This window comes from Amblyomma americanum, chromosome 2, assembly GCF_052857255.1.
Source record: "Amblyomma americanum isolate KBUSLIRL-KWMA chromosome 2, ASM5285725v1, whole genome shotgun sequence".
Lineage (NCBI taxonomy): Eukaryota > Metazoa > Arthropoda > Arachnida > Ixodida > Ixodidae > Amblyomma > Amblyomma americanum.
Window position 1 is genome coordinate 115277679 of NC_135498.1, and position 22591 is coordinate 115300269.

General features: G+C 43.0%; 1 long non-coding RNA gene across 1 annotated transcript in view; it reads left to right on the plus strand.

The window, feature by feature from the left end:
- The window catches only part of LOC144118994 (uncharacterized), a 59446-nt gene extending 53157 nt beyond the window's left edge, over nt 1–6289 (plus strand). Inside the window, exons 5-6 of the long non-coding RNA XR_013312216.1 lie at nt 2723–2773; nt 6190–6289. This is a non-coding gene — a long non-coding RNA (uncharacterized LOC144118994). The remainder of the gene's footprint in view (nt 1–2722; nt 2774–6189) is intronic.
- The last annotated feature ends 16302 nt before the right edge of the window (nt 6290–22591 follow it).

Sequence of the window (22591 nt, forward strand, 5' to 3'; positions counted from 1 at the left end):
CTCTCAAGCGTCCCAGCAGTCCGCCTACGACCGTTGACACCGTTAAGTCAACTACGAACCTGGTTCACTCGCCTTCTGTGATCGCCTTCGCGTCACGTTTGTCTCTCTGAGAAACTTCTTCCCCACTACAATGGCCCTTACCGTTTGGCGCACAGAGGGGATGACGTCAACTACGATATCGCTGCCCATGCGTCCTCACCATCGTCCGCTCGCCCAGTCACCGTATCGTCCCCGTCCACCGCCTTGAACCCTACCACGTCGCTGACACTTCGGCCACCTAACGCAGCGACGCTGACGACGGCGATGAGGAAGGGTTGCACGAAGCCACGAGTCAACGATGGACGAAGTCAAGGACTGGTGTCTCGCTAGGTTCACTCGCGCTCCTCGCAACTATTCCGGCTGCTGGTGTACATCCTCCTGTAAATACTTCTAAATGTATTTTTTCACGCTACAATATCTTCAAGATATAGGAGCACAACTGAACATTAATTTTTTGGCGGTGTGTTGGGTTTTTTCTGAGCACCATTGCCAATTAGGGACGTGTAAAATTTTCTAAAGATCCTGATGTTATGTGGCCTGACGCCACAGACGAAATTGCAAAATCGTATCCGAAAACCTACGGTATTGCTAAACAGTGTAGGGGTTAATTTGTTGTTGCGTGTTTTCGTTTTAGTAGGTACGCGCAACACATTACTATACCTAGATGGCCAGGTGGTATTCTTCTACAAGCGCTAAATAATTTCAAATCTATTTCTTCTAGAAACAGTTTCGGTTTTGATTTCATCTGTCGCGCGATAGCTACGACCTCGAGGTTGCGTTTAGCTTAAGTGAAACATGACAAAAGAGAAAAGTCTCGGTAAAGGTTCACCGTGGGTATACCCAAAAGCCGATTGATAGTTCTGGCAGGGCTAGACAGACGGTCCCGACTCCTCTTCTTCCATGGCGCATGAGTCAAGTGCGGATAAGCGGCTTTAATATGCGCGCCATACGTTGACGTCATGTCACATGACCTGACAGTAACGCCTCATCGACGAATCTTTTTTAAGGTAAACTGCCAAAGTTCAAGGCTAAAACTCCACAGTCACAGGGCAAGCCACAGTGGTTGGCATGGTACACGATAAGGTTTTAACTTAGGTAAACCTATATAGTGCGAAAGCATTCACAAATCGCCAAGGTCAAATTTTAGCAATAACCTGCGCCAAATTTGGAGGTCACCATTTTGTAAGGCACGCTCAGTTAAGGTTTCATACTAATATCGGTTGATATCGGCCAAGGTCGAATTTCGTGTGTAGCCAGGGCCAAATTTTGGAAATGATCCGGGCCACATTTCGAGGTCTCCATCTGGTTGGGCACGGCCAAGTATGACTGGAGATCGATTTTGGTACAAATTGACCAAAGTCAAATTTTCGGGCCGGCCGGGGCCAAATTTTGGCAGTGGAATGTGTTCTGCGTGCTTATCGAAACACGATTCCAAGAACTTGATCGTCCTACGGCAGCTTCAAGTGTCCTGCGGATATGTTTCGAGAATTGCCGGTTTGTAAAAACCAAAATAAGCTTTCGACGAATTAATTTCAAACTTATTAAAGAGCATTTATAATTAAATTCCAGCCTGCTAAAGCCGCATATACCGAATGTCTCACGTAAGATATTTTGCGATTTTAAAAATAGGCTTTTTGAGCCACCAGTGCGAATTTTTCGACGTAACATCGCCAGCGATGTAGCGCATCAAAATGCAGATGGATGGGCTAAGCAGTAGCATGATTAACTAATATGGAGTTCTTTTCTTTCCAACTATTACTTTTCATCTCCTTATTTACTGAGAGATACGTAGCGAACCGTAAGTGATGTCGCTAGCAGATTGTAGCACTTCGAAAATGCAGTTGCTATTGGCGCTATGGCCCGAAAAATCTGGGATATTTCTACTAGCTATGCGTACCGGAGAAGAAACTTTGCCTAAAAGCTTCTCGAAAGTGCATGCATTTTGACGTGATGTAAGGAAACTAACAGTAAGAGTTAGAAAGCTTGCTACTTATATAAGTTAAGCAGCCTAGTATTTACCACGCCTTAGCTGTTTTCTGATGCGCTGCACCGCTGACAAAGCTAACAAATAAACATATCCCATGCGAAACAATTATTTTAATGCGATCTACGCTTCATTCAAAAGAAGCGTACAGGCTAGCGTGCAGAAATCCGTGAAAACGTAGTTTTCATGATATGATTCTGATTCTTTTTGCTGGCGCTATCTGTTGCAGTGTATTAAAGTTATCTCAGGGTTGCTCCTTCCCTAAGAAAATGGAGCAATGTCTTGGATTTTGTTTTCAGTATTCATAGCAGGGTCCAGCGTGCGCAAAAAATCCTTTTCGCGTTGTCTCACCTTGCATGCTTTTATAATCAATATTTTTTATTAGGTTCGAAATACATGACGAAAAACGGAACTAACATACATAGCAATAGCTTGTGCCGTCACGTGACTCAAAAAAGCTCACGTAAACTACAGAGTGAAACTCCGTATGAAGATTGCCATAGTTAGAGTTTGTTTTCGGACTATGCTCAATTGTAGCTTCGTCTTAAAGCCTCCACACACTTTTGTAGACTTGAAAATGTAGCTCAGAGCATGTTTGCTTATTGGTGTAAAAATCAATCATTTTATTCCTTATAGCATCTGGACATTAATATATGTTCGTCCGCAATTTTTGGAAACCCTATTTTTGTTCTCTTGCAGTCTCGTGAACAGGTCTTCCACGTGGATACAAAAATTATAGCCGCACTTAGGGTAAGTAGAGACTATCAATTTGCCCTTTTGTGCTTTGTAGTTTGCGTTTACCATACATATAGCGTATGCACGTTTTTGAGTTGCCATTGTACTTTACGATTCTGTACCGCTCGTGTACAAACACGCGGCTTCCCCGTAATTTCTATTGTATATATTTTTCTGAATGATGAGAACAGAGTGGAAAATAGGCGAGACGACCCGCATGGTACTGAAATTAACTCTATGTCAAGCTGGGCTGACTTTCGCTCATAAAAAAAAATGAACAAGACGACGGTGACTGCTGCAGGCGTGCTGGGCCGTCTACTTGAAGATGAGGCGCTCAAATAACCTACAACAATATCGAACAACGTAGGATTAGCTGTGCAGGGCTAAGAAAACAACAGTTAACTCTGGCCGCATTTCATCGTAAACTGAGAAAGCCGTTAACCGACGGCTTGGCGGTTGGTGTTTGGCGGAAAATTGGCGGTTGTTTAGCTCTGGCTAAACCTGGAGTGACGCGATAGCTACAGCTGGCCGAGTGGCCACGTTACCGACCACGTGACGAACCACGTGATCAGACACGGTGCCGAGCCGCCGGCAGCTGCCCCGCACCATGTGACCAAACACGTGACAGCGTGGCGGCGCAGCGCAGGGTGTTGCGCAACCACATGGTGGCTGCGCCGCCACGCTGAAGGCTCGAAATGCTATCGTAATGCAGCTATCGCTACAAAACTCGCTGTGTAAGCATCAAAACATAATACGGCACAGCACGCATACATTTACAGTGGTAATCAAGAGTCAGCAAAAACTGTATGGCTGTTTCTTTTACTAGGCGCAGCTCTTAGGCGTCCGTTCGGGGATTCCGCATCGTAGTCGTCGGCGCTGTCGCTGTAACACGCCACCTGGCAACCGTGGCAGGTGGTAGCAGAGCGAAACACCCCCTGCCACGGCGAGAGCAGAGGAATGGACAAGCGGAAGGCGGCTCCTAGGGCAAGAATCCGGAAGGTGGCTCCTGAGGCAAAAATCCGGCAGGTGGCTTATAGGGCAAGAATCCGAAAGTGGCTCCTAAGGCAACAATCCGGAACGTGTCTCCTAGGGCAAAAATCCGGAAGGTAGCTCCTAGTGCAAGAATCTGGAAAGTGGATGGATGGATGGATGGATGGATGGATGGATGGATGGATGGATGGATGGATGGATGGATGGATGGATGGATGGATGGATGGATGGATGGATGGATGGATGGATGGATGGATGGATGGATGGATGGATGGATGGATGGATGGATGGATGGATGGATGGATGGATGGATGGATGGATGGATGGATGGATGGATGGATGGATGGATGGATGGATGGATGGATGGATGGATGGATGGATGGATGGATGGATGGATGGATGGATGGATGGATGGATGGATGGATGGATGGATGGATGGATGGATGGATGGATGGATGGATGGATGGATGGATGGATGGATGGATGGATGGATGGATGGATGGATGGATGGATGGATGGATGGATGGATGGATGGATGGATGGATGGATGGATGGATGGATGGATGGATGGATGGATGGATGGATGGATGGATGGATGGATGGATGGATGGATGGATGGATGGATGGATGGATGGATGGATGGATGGATGGATGGATGGATGGATGGATGGATGGATGGATGGATACGGCTGAACCCTTTACATCGGGCGGTGCTCAAGCCACCTAGCCATGTCTTGTGAAATTTTACTCCTGTCTTGCTTTTAGCCACCAATCAGATAACCTTCGCTTGGTTACTTCTAACCTCTTAAAATCCACTTTCCCTTCACTATCCCTAAACCCCAATGCCTTGGGTAAGTCAGCCCCGCTGCCTTCCACTGTAGGGTGAAGCCCTTTACAGAAAAGTATCAAGTGTTCAGCCGTTTCCTCCTCCTCTCCGCATGCAATGCACAAAGTGTCTATCTCCTGGTACCTGACTCTATACTTCTTAGTCCGCAAAACTCCAGTCCTGGCCTCAAACAACAAAGAACTTCCCCTACAATTATCATAGATATTTTCTTTGACAATTTCCTGTTTAAAGGTCCGGTATGTTTCTAGTGCCGATTTCGTCAGCATCCCTGTTTTCCACAAAGCTCTCTGTGTTCCTTTAACCTTTTTCTTAACCGATAATTGCTGATTTGCCCACTTACTGCTGTCCAGATATTTGCTTGTCAATTTTCTAGTTCGCTTTCTCCATTTCGTGTCAACATTCTTTATATACAGGTATCTGAAAACTTTCCTAGCCCACCGCTTTTCCTCCATCCTTCTCAATCGTTCCTCAAATGCTATCTTACTGCTAGCCTCTCTGCTCTCGAAAGACGCCCATCCCATATCACCCTGTACCCCCTGATTTGGTGTATTGCCATGTGCTCCCAAAGCTAACCTCCCTACTCCCCGTTGCCTAATTTCCAGCCTTGCTTGAACATCTGGCCTCATACACAGGACCGCATTCCCGAAGGTCAGGCTAGGGACCATCACCCCTTTCCAGATCCCTCTTACCACCTCATACCTATTTTAATTCCACAGTGCCCTATTTTTCATGACAGCTGCATTCCTACTAGCTTTATTCATTACATATTTTTCATGCTCTGTCAGATACTCAACACTGTTATTTATCCACACCCCAAGATGCTTGTACTCATTCACTACCTTTAGCACGAACTCCTGTATTCTATGCTCGCCGCCCTCTTCATTAAATGTCATGACTGCAGATTTTTCCTTACTATACTTGAAGCCTAATCTATCTCCCTCTGTACTGCATATGTCTAACAACTTCTGCAGGTCTTCCTTGTTGTCAGCCATTATCACTATATCGTCCGCATATATTAGTCCCTATATTAGTGGCTAGCAGCGTAACACTCCACCTGCCGGCGGTGGCAGGTGGCGCATGAAGAGCTGCGCTCAAATTTCGTATTATGGGCTAGCGTAATCGTCTGTCAGTTTTGCATACACATAGGAATCGAAACAGTGGTCGGTGCCTGACACCGTGCTGACTACTCCTTTTCAAATCTTGGAAATCACTAGTGCTGACGACATAAAGCTCAATAAAAAGCAACACAAGTACAATACACGAAACACACAACACAGAGAACGCAGAGCAGACGTTAGAATGTAAGAATAATGAGCGACCATTATCACAGCTGCTAAAATCTCACTACAAAACAACTGAGTGTTCCATTAGACATGCTGCCAATTTTCTGAGGCATTTAGGAGATGAATCCAGGCCAATGGATATAAGTATATGTGAACTATGGGCAAAATAAAACCATATATGGTAACTCCAGGTGACTGCTAAAGTACGAAGTATATGTGAAATTTAACAAAATCAGAAAAAAGTTTTACAAATTCTTTTATATATGTATCTCTTTGCATCTCAACGGCGTCTTTTTTTCCTATCATTTCAGCGCTGTGCAATTCCTACATTTGCCATTGATGTGCGCCATTCTCTCCGGGCAATCACTTACTTTAAGGACTTCGTGATTGGTTGAAGATGCGCAACTTCTTTTCTTGGTTTCCCGGTATACAATAAACTTCCAAAACCGACGGCCGAGTCAGATGTGTTATCAGGAATTCTTGTGGTTTCTTTAAGCGAGATTTATTGCCTCAGGGCATCAATGATGATCAGAGTTGTGATGGAGGATATAGTATTGATTAAATTAATGAAAAAAGGCTGGCTTATTTTATGAATTCTTGGATTCTGTTCGGTATTGCAGCGTTCCGGTTCCGTTCAAGTGTTAAAATAATTTTTTTAATCCGCACCTCAAATAACTCTACTAGGAGTAGTAACTGAGGCCAAATGCATTACAGTAAGGTAAAGCTGGGAGAGTTCGTTTGCTTCTAAAACACCGCAAAAAGACGAGGACAAGAGAACAGAAAGGTATGTACAGAAAAGGCGCTAAATCTTAATTTAACGTTTCTTTGAACAAGAAATGGAGTGTATATAGGTTGTCATGATGTCATCCAGCAATGCTCACACAATGCACCCCGAAGCACTATCTCACGTTCCTGTAGTGAGCTAGAAGATTTGCTAACGGCGTGGTGCAAGCCCTATGATTAAAGGAGACTTTACTTGTCTTTCTAATTGTTTGATTACTTTTCAGGACGACTTTTTTGCTTTCATCTAATATCGCTTCGCTTCTGTGGGCGCTAAAATGTAGGCGCAAATTCGTCCGCTGCCCCACGCGGCTCAGAGATCTGTTGTGGTCAATGACCCGCGCTATAACAGCTGCCCTATGAGAGAGCACTGTGGTAGACTATGGATATCTTTCGTGCTACAAAGATAGCCTGACGGTTTATCATCCAGACAATATCGTTTTGCCGCTGATCTGCTTCTCTGATACGACGAACAGCTGGGCAAAATGCTCAGCTACCTTCAATCAGACAAAACAGCACTATCCACCGACTGCGACATATTACTAGCATCAAAATACAAATGACAAAGAACGGAAACACACAGGACAGACGCTAGACGCTAGCGTCTGTCCTGTCTGTTTCTGCTCTTTGTCCTTTGTATTTTAACGCTAGTAATATGTCGCAGTCTGTGGATCAAAAGCACCAACTAGACCACCTTAATTCTTTAAACCGCACTAAAGTCATACATCGTGCTGTATAAGGCGATGATACGTAGAATAGACATATGGAACCACTGCGACTTTCTTTCGCCCAGTCTCACCTGTTTGTTCAGTGGGCTTACTTGTTTTCCTCCTTAACTTTGCAGCCAGCTGTCTTGAAAAACTCCCTATTTTTAGACGAGGTAACCCGTATAGTCAGCCTTATTGATTGGCGATAATACTTGTCCGCCCTAAGCGACTAGAAGACTTTCTCTTCTATGGCTCATGTTCAATGCGCCAAACCCATATTCAGTAGTTTGGACGTACGGGGTGCATGCATCCAACACGCATTGTTCTCTGCCATTCGCATCTTGTAGTCTACAATACGAATGTACCCTTCTACCGGCTTTTCAGCTGCTAACTCATCCCCTTGGAAACATTCAGTGATATTTTCAAAAAAAAAATCAACATGGTTATCCTCCTCTGATAAGTTTAACAAAATCAGGTAATGACCTGCGTACCGGCAAAAACCTAACACTTGGTAGTTAAAACCCGACTTCAGTGCATGCTCCACCGTCCGCACCAAAATATCGTTTATAATAGCCACAGCTTGCGAGTCAATACATATTCCTGATTGTTGCACAAAAACCCCAGCTTTCGCCTAATGAGATTCGTAATTAGGCAAATAGAGAGCAGTTTCAAAAAAGCTAGTAGCTACCAGCGCTTTCAGTTCATGAAGGATGTGGTGGCGTTGACAAGGACAGCTACGAAAACTACGCTCCTACTGGACTCAAAACATATACAATTTTTAAAACTAATATATAATGATCGAAACTGCATCGCGAGAAAAAAGCCTCAACTCAACAATTACACTAAACGAAGTTGTCTTTTCACTCGTCCATCATAAAGCGAGGAACTAAGGAATAACGACATATGTTCTATGACCCCATTACTGGTTATTAGACTATCTGGGAGTCGTGATATTGGGACACCAGATGCCCTTAAGGGCACCACTGCAAGGCACCGAGATTTTTCTTTAATGACGCAGTCGAAATAGGGAAACGCGATGACAAATATATCCTCATTTTTCAGTGAAGTTTAAGTCAGTTTTCATTACCAGATAACAGTGGCCTGCTTTCTTGTTGTCTCTTATTCATTGGACACAACAAGCAGATCTTCGTGATCTGGATGGAATGAACAAGCATAGATCCACTCGGGGATCCCTAAAGTTACATAAAATAATAGCGCTAAATGGACTCCCTTATGTTAATTTGTGGAATTATGACTCCTGCCGCTTTCGTAGGGCTGTCGTTTCCCTAGGGCGTTTAGTAGCGCTGAAAAATTGCCTCGACAGGGTGACAGTAACTTAGAGTCAGGCATCACATCTGGAATCTTCGTTGTGAAAATATATTTATTCTACTTAGAGGTCTTCATCTCTCCTTCCTTTAACAATTTTCATTTACGGACGAATATATTATAGCTGAACGATTGGGCCTCTTCTAGGTTATCGGCGTAATTTATTTGACCAAAGCAAGGGCGGAAAGCCTGGCGGTTGTCAGCATTCTTTTTCGGATGGTCTTTGCCGTCATCATTCTATTCATCTCAAGACTGCATTTATAATTCCATGCAGCTAAATAACAATAAGCCTTACTCCCTTCTCACGCTCTATCCTTCCTTCAGTAAATTTACCAAATAATTGCTGCTGTTTGGAAAAGCAACTTTTTACGGGATTGTTAGGTCTCAATCCCCAATACCATCACTAGTGGTTCACATCCGGTCAGTTTAAGTTGTCGGTTGCCAGCATCCTTGGGATCACCGACGATGGGCCTGCATAAACATTTATTAAAGCGGTACAGACAAAAACTTTCTAACACTAACAAACAATACGATTTGTGTCGTGGGCGTAAGCAGATCTCTTCTACGACCTTTTAGACGCAGGCATTGGATGGAACATATCTTAATATGTTCTTGAATGTTTTTCGAGGAGCCACTGGGCATTTCTTCCCACATCGAGTGTTGTCAAGTAGCTCTTGCCCCCATTCTTTTGACGCCACCGAACCGACCTATTCTGAAAAGTAACAAACAGTGCTTGCGAGCAACGGCGACCTCATGGGGGACGTCGAAATTCAGGATGACCGGCCAGCAGTAACGTAATTCAGCGCCGGTGCCAAATAAGTCCGAAACTTAAGTTACAAGATTGTTTTCAATTATTTATTAACGCTGCACACTGGTGTTCTGAGCTCATTTTGATCATCACGACACTCGTAAGCTTCTTTCAAGGGGACAAAAAACGGTTGCCTATAAACTTTGTGTCTGTACCCGTTTATTAAAGCGCCGACGTGGCGTTAAGTTGATATGCGGCCAGTTATTTTTGTGTAAGAGGGGCGTTTTCTTTGTTGGACATGCAAGCCCATACTTATTCTGTTTGGCAGCTCTATTGGCACTACTGTGCTGGGTTTAAAGTCCCAAAGCTTCGTCTGCGCTCTCAGAGACGACACAGAAGAAGCCTCTGCAGTCGTATCCACCACATGCGGTTACTTATCACTCACTGATACTGCGCAACAGAGGGGCAATTTCGGCATATCGCTTGCATTGAAGAACGCCTGCAGCCACTACGATTTCGTTGCAAGAAGCTAGCAAAATCGCCGTGGCAGCGGGGCAGCCGCTCAGGGTTTTTTTCTGCGTATCAGACGGATATCTTTCCGCCCCCAGTAAGCTTTCTAGTACTTGTACTCCCCTGTCTAAGAAGCGAGAGTCATGTGAAAAGAAGCACGATAATCATTACGTCCAATGCGCTACCAACGTCGTGCATCGAATTCCGTTAACCTGTGGCTGCGTATATATCGGACAAACGGGAAAGTTCGCCAACGAGAGACTGCGGGAGCACGAGCGGACAATAAAAAACAATGAAAGACGCCGCCTACCAGAGCATACTATGGATCATGGATGCAAGCCCATCTTTACCAATGCCACGATTCTGGCCCATGCTAAGACTAAACTTCGGAGAGAAATAGTAGAGGCTTTTCATATTGCTAACACCTGTGACGAATGGGTTAGTACTGCTTCTGTTGTTCTGCTCGGCAAAGAGATAACATTCTTAGATGGACATGTGTAAATTCGATGTCCTTTAGGTTGCTTTACGTCGGTGAAACTCGGTGCTGTTATCTCTGTGGCTTAATGTTTTTAGCGTTTCGCATTCGTTTTATTGACACTGCGTTTGCAACGAAGATATTTTACCCGTTGACAGGAATCACTTTCATGTTTGACTGCTTTTGTTTTAGCATTTTTGACACTGCTTTGCTAAGATATGTCATATTCCCCGCGTTCATTGTTCACCTCATGAATCTTCAGTTTCTCTTTTTTGGTTTTATGTTTTGCTTGTTATGTTTGGAGTATCATATCAGTTGGACAGAGTAATATCTGCTTGTACCCTTGGCGGCGGCATGCTGGTATGAACTGCGCTCGTGGCTTATCTTTCTTTTGGTTTTGTAATCTTTCTGTTGGCCAACACTGGTATATATTCAAGTTGCCTGCTCTTAATAAACTAGTTGGAAGTTGCGCTATGTTTTTGTCGTATGTGTTACTTTGTTTTGTCCTGTGTTCTTTGCGCAAGTACATTCTTTGTTAGATTTTAGTCTAGTAAACTGAAAACTGTAATTTGTTCTGCATGTACCACTTCCTGCAGCAGATCAGTTTTGTTTATGAAGAAACGTACAGTTTTATCGATACTCCACTCACCTTAGGGCAAACGCAGTTCTGCCGAAGGTAAGTCTGACGCTTGCAAGAGGTCTTTTTTCGTGGAAAGTTTCGACGCTTTTAGTCAGATTTCACAATCACTAAGCGGGCCGAGACATACGGAGGCAAAATGCAAAGAACTGCAAGGAATCGAGTCAGCCCTTCTCGTTCTTTGCACCTTGTCCAGACATCAATGTTGCATGTTCAGAGAAACAATAAAAACTTTGTCGGAATTGGTTATCAAGAGCTCTCCGAGGACGACTCTGTTCATGCTTATTAATATAGGCTTACCACTCTGGAGTTCACGACATGTGGAAAATGACTACACTAGCGTCATCGTCTGTGGAACAAAAAACGCGCTTGCGGCATAGATGGAAATTTTTTCATTTCAACAAATGGCTCAGCCTTCTCTTCGACTGTTACAACCAGCTACATAATGCACTCGATAGACGAATTCCAGTTCTCATATCGCACTCGCGTTAGACGGTGCCACCGCAATTGCATGGAGTACCCTGAGATGCTGCTTTGCACGTTATCGAAATTAGCATAATCCAGATCTCGTCAATAGCAGTGTAATGACCATGGTTCTAAAGCGGCAGAACTGTTAAAGCTCTTCAGCCCATAGTGAACTAGGAGCACAACAACTATTATATTTCCCTTTGAATGTACGCGTAAGAAATGCAGAAAATTTAAGTTAAAAGGTTATGGAAGATTATGATCGTATAAGACAAAAAAAGTGTTTATGCCAGAATTTGCAATGTAAGTGTGTTAGAAACCCTATTTTGAAAAAAAAGGAAAAAGTTCAGGACCACTTCAAGTAATCCTTATTTAGAAAGATTTTTTTATCGTTCTCTTCCGACAGCGAAACTTATCAGCTGAACTCCTGCAGATAAAGCTGGAACAGGTCTACTGTTGCTTTACGCTGTAGTGTGACTTAAAACAGCTCACACAAAATAACTCCAGAGGCTATATGCGTCCCGCGATCTAAGCTGCCAATAGCGGTTACCTCCACAAGGTGTTGCAACTAAGCATTACAAATTTTTTAAGTGCGCTTTTTGAGCTAGAAGAGCGCTTTCATCGGCATAAGATTGTGAGCGGTGTAGTACATCAGAATACCGCCGAGACGTGCTAACTTCTATACTGGTTAACTATTGCTGTTAGGGTCCTTAATTATTGAGAGGCGTGTAGTGCACCTTGAGTAGCGTCCATATCACTGTTCATAATTTCAAAACCGGTTTTACCCTCGCCGCTGTAGCCCCACAAGTTTTGGCTATTTTGAAGAGGTACGCGCAGTGGAAAGGTTTCTTTGCGTTGAGGCTGCTCAAAAGCGCAGGCATTTTGGCTTGATGTACCCAAAGATGTTTGGACCACAGCGTCGAGGGTAACCACGGTTTCGAAATTCTAAAATCTCTTATGGATATTCCTTACGGTGGGCTACATACCACTCAATAATTATGAAGCCTAACAGTAATATTTATAAAGTTATCTATTCAATATTTGTTAACCAGCCTGCTAGTCAACACGCCTTAGCTGTGTTCTGATGTGCAACACCGCTGACAGTGGTGAAAAAGCGCTCTTCTAACTCAAAAACCTAATTCTTTTTTTTTCAAATTGTGTAACGCTTTAGGTGAAACACCCTGTGTAGTGTACTGATAAAACACTATCATTTCTTTCACCGCGCAACCCTAGACATGACGCAAACTGAAGACAACTGTTCCTAGCATCCCTCGCGCGCGCTTTTGAGCTTTACATTTTGTATTTTGCAAATTCTTGAAAACCCGCAGAAACAGAGCGAAGGAAAAAGGGAATGTTTCGTGACCTTCAGCACATGTCCTAAAGATATAATTTCTGAAAACCGCATGTTCACCGGCCACACCTAACCAGTAGTACAAGTGAGTTCAGTCTATTTCATTGCAAGTAGTATTACCCGATCGCGCCTCTTCCAGTACGACAGAGAATTCTGCTATTCATTTCCCATTCTTACTTGGCATCTAATGTCGCCACCAGCAGTTCGTCGAGCAGTCAGTAAATACTCATGAGCTGGAGTAAACAATCACACAGTGCAACATCCTGCAGTGGCTCCACTACTAGATTATCCTGCATTCAATGAACAATGATAGCCCCTTCAGTCTCACTACACGGTGCCCCTTGGTTTTTATCTAGGCCAAGGTAGATATCATATGGATTGAACATTCTTTCGGACAACCACTGCAGCGAAGCCAGTGTAAGTATGTTTTGGACAATCGCTAAAAGCGGGAATTTTAGATTGAGAAGTTTTAAAGTTGTAAACAAAATTTTATCGCTTTTTTTCTTCCAGATGGCAAATACTGCCACAGGTTCCTCCAAAATGAAAGGAAACAACCAACTGGCACGAAAGCAGAAATTGTTTTGTTAATTGTCCACGAAATTCAAAAATTCATCTCGCTTCTTACGCGCCTAGATAAAAACTAGTTAAAAAACAGGAAACAGTGTGCTTGTCACACACAATTAAGCACCCTGAGGTTGTCCCTTTCTTGTTGACTTCGTGATAATTAAGGGCAATCATTCATTGAATGATTAACCTTTGTTACCTTTCAAATCGGAGTGACCTATACCTTTCGCTCGGAAACATTACCGCCTTCTGCGGCTTTCAAAGGAAGTATCAAACAAATCATCCTGGTACCTCTAAAGCAATTCCTTGCGACAAAATATCCACAGTCGATTTGCATTTTCTCCTCAATCCACACAGTCGTCGCTGGGAGCCGTGAAGCGCTTGGCGGATTCAAAGCACCAGCATCCGTAACCGTTCGACCTTTAATATGCGAGAGCAGGGCAGACAGCATCAAGCGGTGGCCGCTTGTGTGACTTCGCGGCGTAAGGAATAAAGGGCGACAGTCTATATCCAGTGTATGCCTACTGTGTAGAATCGAGCCGCGCATTCACTTATACTCGGTAGTCGTGAGCGCATTCATTCGTGCTGGGTTTGAGCTCGTATACTGGCATTCTAATCTTTTTTTAGGCTTCGATCGATGCGCTACTGAAATGTTAGACGTCGCCGGAGGCATTGAGTATACATGAACCTACAGCACTGCGCATAAATACTTCTGGAACTGTACCATCAAGAGTAAAGTTTTTACAATGGCTTACGCTCCCGGTAATGGCCGATATCAAGCCTACGAAGAAAAATGGAGACAAAGTTATTTAGGTTCCTGCACCAAGCTGATGCGGCAAGGACTACTTGATGCCTAACAACAGTGCACAGCTGATCGGCACAGTTTGCATCAGCTCGCAAAAAACGTGGCCTAAACGTGCTCTAGCACGATGGAAGATGCGCTCAGACGGAGACAAGACACATGACGAATTACAAGAAATCGTAAAGTTCGCGATATTTGTTCCCTGAGTACGAAGGCAAGATATGTATTCTAAATAGCACAAACTCAAAAGTCAGTGTCAATGTGCGCTGAAATGTTAAGGAGCAGCGCTCGGAGAGAAAACACGCGGCAAGGCAAAAAAGGGCAGCATTCATACAGTAGTCAAGCTCGGAAAGCATTAACCATCTTCTTTGAGAAATTCAGGGTTGGTTGGGCTTTGCTACGACTTCCAGGGGTTGTTTTATCTTTCAATTGAAAACCATGAAACGAAATGCAGTTATCTATAAAAATTACTGCCTAACTTAGCTATGATAAATTTAAGCTAAACAATATGGAGTGCATAACCTAGGTGGTAGGCTACTCGCTGTTTCCAATGTGCGCTACGCAGCCTTCCGGTTTCCGTAGGGCACATGGAAAAGTCGGAATTGCTCCTATCACAGCTGCGAGCATATTCGCGTTTTCGAAATTCAAAAAATCGTGCTCATATTGGTAACCAGCTGCTATAGATATATTTATTTGGAAGTAGGTGCCTAATGGTCACAGTTAAAAATTTAACCATTCAAATTTAGTTAACCAGCATAGCAGGTAACATATTTCACCTGATTTTTGATGTCCGCCAAAACTGGAGTCAATATAAAGCAAACGCACGTAAATCAAACACGAGCACACTGGGGTGACACTGAAATGAACACTATAATGGCCTGATTTCCGCCCATAAAGAATTGAACAACCCGCCTGCAGCGACAGCCACTAACGTGCTTGGCTTTAATTCGTCGACGAACGGAATCACTGGCACTGTCGACCGCACTCAGTTTAAAGCTAACGACTAACTTTAAGAACTTTCTAGAAGGCGCTGAAAGAACCCAGACAACTTCAAACGCGTCCCTCATAGCCTGAGTTGCTTTGGGACGTTAAACCTCATAAACCATAAACCAAACAACTTCAAACAACGTGACAGTAGCCGCGCAGGGCTAGAACATTACAGAGGCGTCTGGCCGTATCTATCATCAAAATCAAAAGGCCGCCTTCCGGAAGATTGAACATAAACAAAAAATATTTCACAACCTGAAGCTAACATATTACCTAAGGTGAAGTGCTTATCACGCACATTCTTTTTTCGTCTTGTAAACGCTTAACAGCTACATTTTCACTCTCCTTGGGCGCAAATTTGTCGGTGCGCACGTCTATCAATGCACGCCACTAGAAAGCTTGCGACTTTATTTTCAAAGCTGCGTGACAAAGAGAACACAGAAGGAAGAATGACACAGAAAGCAAAGTGTTAAATGTCAACACTTTATGACTACTAATTAGCCCGTCAGTAAACACTTCTAAGAAAATGCCGGTGTATTGGATTTCAAACCAACGCTTGGTGGATGCTGGGCTGACGCTGCCGTTAAAGCACTAGACTATCCCGGAAAATCTGCTGGCGATATTTCTAGCCGGTATTTCAAGCCAACTAAGCTATTGATGACTTGGAACATATTTTACAGATGGCCTCCTTTTCATACTTCAAAAAAGAGAAAAAGCACGGACAGGACTAGAAGTAAAGAAAAACTAAGAAGTTCTACCGTGGTTAGATGAACGATAAGTGTTTTACCCGGGAGAAAAAAACAAAGCAGCGGGTGTAAAAGTGTGCCGTTCGGGACGAGCGCCAAAGGATTTGCATTGGGTTCAGTTTGTGGGATTCTCCATGATTACATAACTGCAACTGGTAGGTTGAATTGCTAACTCTTTTAAAATTCTTCGAGCTCTTCTTTTTTCACCAAAATGCTCCGTTTTTTAATTTAAATATTCTTATGTCGTTTTTATTGGCATATTTTTCAAAATTCACGCTTGGCACTAAAGTTTTGTCGTAGTCTCTTATGGAAATTTTCTTATTTATGCCACTACACCTTGGCCAAAACCCCCATGTGGGTGTGTGCCATGTTTTAGAACGAAGAAAAAGAAGAAGGATAGCGACACCGTTTATTGGGCACAAAATGGTACAGACCGAACGAAGCGAGGACTGCTACACACGTGCACGTGCTGTGGCGGATAGATTTACACTGATCCAACAGCCTTCTGTTGTAGGCGTGGTGTGTAGCGTACCCGTGTGCTGTCTTTCGTTTAGCCACTTTTAAGGGTGTAACGCTTGACGAAAAGAGGAGATTTAAACTTAAAACAAGATCGCGCGCCGAGAGACCGAAACACAGGCGACAAATCTAAGCTCGCATGATTTAAACCCTCCTTCACCGTTTTGCCACGTGAGCGCCAACTCCTTACGTAATGAAAGAAGGAATACAGGCCTGTTTTAGTGAGAAAAAAAACTTGCTGTGTATGTGTGACAACAAAATGCGGCCCAACGCGCAACCATTTCTATTGTTTGGTGATAAATCCCTGAAACGATTAGATCGTAGTTTTTCCTTAGACAAATTCGTCATATTAATGCAGAGGTTGCTGCCTCGCAGCTTCGTGACTACCACTGTTCATATATTTGAAGAGATCAGTGCTAACGACAACATAAAGCTTAATAAAATGAGCCGCCGCTTCAACACATGAAATACACAACATAGAGGTAGCAGTGCAGACGTTAAAATGATAACATTATTGAGCGAGCTCAATCGCAGCTCTTCCTCGCGTATTATACGACTCAGTCCCGCATAGATAATGCTGCACACTTTCTGCGGTACCAGGTGGAGAGGACAGGCGAATGGTTTTTAAAAAGTATGTGAACTCAGTGGACAATTCAACATTAAATTGCGAATTCTTTCGCATGTGTTATATCCTCGGATTTCAGCTACATATCTCTTTTTGTCTCTTATTCCAGCGCTGTGCACACCCTTAGCTTTCCAAGGATGTGCGTTACGCTCTGAGGGCGATCACTAAATTTCAGGACTTCGTGTTGGGTTAAAGATGTTTAACTTTTATTCTTGATTCATCGAAATACTATAAAGAACAGTGTGCAAACGACTGGTGACAAAAATGTATTCGGAATTTTCCGGTTCCGTTGAATAACTTATCTTTGAGGCTCGGCTCTGTTTTAAATTATTATTTTTTCTACAAATCAAGAACAATTAAATACGTTCATGAATGAACGAAAACGCTTAAATGCTCAGTATTTAATGGTGTTATCAAATGTTAAATTTGAAAGAAATAAATGGTAAAGAAGCAATAAATTCCTGTGTCAAGCAATTTCTTTCCTGCCTTTTTTATGTTGGTAAGAGTAGAAATGCCAATACAATACGCAAGCTTGTCTGAGAAAAACCGCTTTAATGTACGGTAAGCAACGAAATAGAGTCAGAATAACCTGAGACGTCAATCAACCAAATGATCAATCAGGTGATAGATGACTGTGCAGAATATAACCAACCCTTAGCATACCCTTCACAAATTAAGAGAAAGCAGTTAACAGAGTCAAAGCCTCAGCAAGCATGCAGGCATTGTGGGATCAGGGTGCCATCAACATCGTCATCATCAGCCTGACTACGCGCACTGCAGGGCAAAGGCCTCTTCAATGTCTCTCCAATTAACCATGTCCTTTGCCAGCTGCGTCCATCCTATGCCTGCAAAATTCTTACTCTCATCCGCCCACCTAACCTTCTGCCGCCCCCTGCTACGCTTGCCTTCTCTTGGAATCCCCTCCGTTACCCTTAAGGACAAGCGATTATATTGCATTCGCATTACACGCCCTGCCCAAGCCATTTCTTCCTCCTGATTTTGACTAGGATGTTATTAACATGCGTTTGTTCTCTCGCCCACTCTGCCCGCTTTCGGTATCTTATCGTTACACCTATCATTTTTCTTTCCATAGCTCGCTGCATGGTCCTTAACTTAAGCTGAACCCTTTTCGTTAGCCTCCACATTTCTGCTCCGTACTTGAGTACCGGTAAGATATGCTGTTGTGCACTTTTCCCTTGAGGCATATTGGTAAACTGCCATTCATAATATGAGAGAACCTTCCATATGCGCTCCACCCCATTTTTATCCCTCTAGTTACTCCCCTCTCGTGATCCGGTTCAGCTGTCACTACCTGCCGCAAGTAGACGTATTCTGTTACCAGTTCCAACAGCTCGCTGCCAATTGAGAACTGATGTTTCCTTTTTAGACTGTTGAACATTACTTTAGTTTTCTGCATGTTAATTTCAAGACCTTCCTTTCTGCTCTGCCTCTCTATCTCATTTATCATGCATTGAAGCGGATCTCCTGAGTGACCTAGCAAGGCAATGTCATCAGCGATTCGCAAATTACTTAGATATTCCCCATTAACTCTTATCACCAACTGCTCTCAATCCAGGCCTCATTTTCATAAACGCGAAAATCAGGGAATGAAGAGGCTTATGTTGAAATATGCTTTAAGCCTGCTGGATATTCCTGGATGCGTTTTTCTTCGCGGCCACAGCTGTGGTCCTAGTTAGTGGAGCGGTATTGTCCCAAACAGGAATAGAAATCCTTGCAATACCTTCATGTCTGCAGTCTCACAGGGTCATATAAATCAAGACCGCAATATCTGTAAATCGCAATTTCTTTAACCGGTTCCCGCAACGCAAGATTTGTAGATGTACGAAAATTCTAAACAAATGTGAGAGAATTGGCGTAGGGCAGTGAGGAGCAAAAGGTGTTTAAAACATAGCAATTTCTATCTTGTCACTAGTTTCAAGTCTGGCGCAACAGTACTGTGCGCTAACTTGGTGTTTTGCCTCCTAGCTCGGCTCGCTGATTTGAAACCACCATTGTGGATGCAAAACGATCTCAAAGTATCTCGAAGCTCAAAGCTGGAACTCACCCAGAGATTTTGGTGGTGTAGTTTCTTGCATTAAACAAAAAGGCAACAATTTTTTCTCGCCGGCAGCTGCGTTACCAGATCGGGAACGCAGCTCTATTCCGTAGTGCTCCAGAATCGCGGAGAATAACGACTTATACTCTTGGTCTTTTCTTTTCTTAAGAAAATTATCCGATCTGCCCCTAGGTGGAGTCGTTTAATCGTTAGAGGTATTTAGAAGCGACGGTGTAGTCACTCCTCTAAACGAAGATACAGCGTAGAACAACAGAAGAGAAGGGACTTTTAGCAGATGGCTGCCGCATTTTTACCAGTACACATGCAACATACTGCTTGCAAGAACCTGCCGAAGAAAGCGTGGAAAGCAATTCTGGAGCGTAGACGCGAAGCCATGAGCAGCGGTCAGAAGAATGAAAACCAGTATGTACGGTGGCAGCCTGAGACTGGGATGCACTGGCTCCAGTTAATAGGCAAGGCTTTGCTCCATCTTGGCGCACAGAATGAACGACGTCTAGACACTCGAGGGCGTGACAGGCAGCAAAAAATTATGCAGGCTTGGCAAGCTAGGCAGTGTAGGCAGGCTAGAAAGAAAGAAGGAAGGGAAGAAGGAAGGAAAGAAATAAAGAAAGAAGGGAAGAATAAAAGAGAGAAATAAAGAAAAAAGAATTAAAGGAAGAAGGAAAGAAAGAAAGAGAGAAAGAAAAAAGAAGGCCAGAAAGAAAGAAAGAGAATACAAAGAAAGGAAGAAAGAAAGAAAGAGAGAAAGAAAAATAAAGAGAGAAAGAAAGAAAGTAAGAAGGAAAGAAGGAAAGAAAGAAAGAAAGAAAGAAAGAAAGAAAGAAAGAAAGAAAGAAAGAAAGAAAGAAAGAAAGAAAGAAAGAAAGAAAGAAAGAAAGAAAGAAAGAAAGAAAGAAAGAAAGAAAGAAAGAAAGAAAGAAAGGACGCAATATTTCGAAATCTGCACATACGTTCACCATAGGCCACAGGGCCATAACTAAGAAGACACCTTGAAAATGCCTCTGCCCTGTATAAAAGCACATGAAAAAAAATGCATGCGGTGAATGCAGGTCGCACAAGAGCAAACTGGTGGCCAATTATGACGAGAACCAGCAGAAACGATCTTCATTTAGAGTAGAGCAATCAGGAGTATTATGAAGAAACTGCTTGCAAAACACATTAGGTGCAAAGAAACATCTGAAGCGCGCATACACACTACAATAGTTCATGCTTACAAAACTTTGTTTACAAAGTGCAATTTGAAATGTCGTCACAGATTTTTACACACTCTGAGACAGATGGATTCGTGCCTGTTAAGCACATCAGATATAAGGAAAGCAAACATTTGTTTCCCGTAATTTGTTCTCGTGTGTTGAAGTCACCATTTCTTAGTGAATCAGTATTGGAAATAATTTCGTTCGGCTTTAGCATTGCGATATTAAGCAAAAATTAAAAATTAATGGCGAAGCAGAAGTTAGGTAGTATAATAAAAGATACTCAAGAAAAAGATTTATACGAATTACTTCATAGCCGCCGCGGTGGCTCAGTCGTTATGGCGCTCGGCCGCTGGCCCGATTGACGCGGGTTCGATCCCGGCCGCGACAGTTGAATTCTGATGCAGGCGAAATGCTAGAGGCCTGTGTACTGTGCTATCTCAGTGCACGATAAAGAACGCCAGGTGATCGAAATTTCCAGAGCCTTTCACTACGGCGTCCCTCATAGCCTGAGTTTCTTCGGGATGTTAAACTCCCCAAACCAAACCAATTACTTAATACAGGCTAAGCAAATCAGCCGTACGGGCAGTACGAAAAGCACCTATGATAAGCCTGATAGCTCTCCTGTGAAGGGTTAGTTTTCTGAAGATTTGTTTAGGTGTGGTTGCACCAAGCAGTAGTTGATGTGTAACTTGATTAGAGCATGAAAAATTATTAGTTTCAGACATGAGAAAAATTCTGGGTGGTAGCGAGCTACAAAGTGAACGAAAGCTGCCGTTTTCTTGATAAGATGTGTTGCATGTGTAGCCCAGTTCATAGAAGCGTCAGACACTGTTCTTAGTGATTCTAAGCTGTCCACTATTTCCATTTTTCTGGTTCCAAACTAGGAGATGTTATTTTGAGCTAATTGTGAAGCCCTCTCTTCTGAAAAAAAAACGGCGTTTTTTTAGCGTTATTAATAGACAGCTCATTATAACAAGAACATCCATGCATTTTTAGACCACAGTGTTGCTGCGATTTGATTACTATCCTATTGAGAAGTCCGCTGGAATAAGCTATTGTCGTCTGTGTACAAAATGCATTTTTCGTTACAGCCAGTGTTTACAAGGGCATTCCTGTAGAAATTAAAAAGAAGAAGACCTAAAAGGCCGCCCTATGGCACACCCAAATTCATGGCCTCTGGCCTGGATTCATGTCGGTCACAAAAGACAGCCTGTTTTTTATTAGTGAAGTAACGGCGTAGAAAATAGGAGCATATTCCTCGAGCATCATATTTTTCTGGTTTAGCGAACAAAATGTTATGATTCAGGTAATCAAAAGCCTTGCTGAAATCTTCGAAGATGCATATTTACGTTCAAAATTTTGCCGGGTAAGTTCTTAATGTGACAGAAGATTATATTGAGTAGACTATTCTTTTCTAAACCCGAAGTGCGAATGAGGTAGCAATCTGTATTTAGTAAACGCGTTGTCAATTCTTTTCTAGCATTACCTTTCCTTATACATCTGGAAAAAACCACACAGAAGTGAAGAAAACAGTTCGCTAAAACTGCCTAATCATATTCTATAAAGATAACTAATTTTAAACCCTTAATTCGAGTAAAAACATTGGATGAAAAGGATAAATTCAAATAAAACCTAGATACGGGGTTGTTCTATCTGCAACAAACTTAAGCGGCTTTATTTACCGCTCACATTAATTATTACTGCGTGTACATCTAAAACTTATGAACACTTTAATATATTCCTCGGAATCTGATAAAAAAACAGCGATTCTTTAGTCATATTATTGTTATATCAGTCGCAACACTAGCATTTCTACTCGCCATGAGGAAAGTAATGGACTGCTTCTCTAGTTCCATCCACAGCGGCAACGTGTTTGCAGTTCGGACACTATGTCTAGCACTTGCATATTTTAGAAACAATTTTGACCGTAACACCCAAATGAAAGCGCAAGAAAACGATTGTGTTCAATCTTCTATCAGTCTTCTAGTCGCGCTATATTTAATACGGCAAGATTCAGTGCGAGGCACGCGCCGGAGATCCGTCGTCGGAGTAAATATTGAGAATTAACTAAAACACTGCTGAGACTTACAATCGTGTCTGATGTACATTTGAAATTTGTATCAGACATGAGGCAAGTGCACCTTCGGAACCATAAAGGGACTCGTAACTCAAAATATTCCAACCTCAAGAAGGAAAACCTC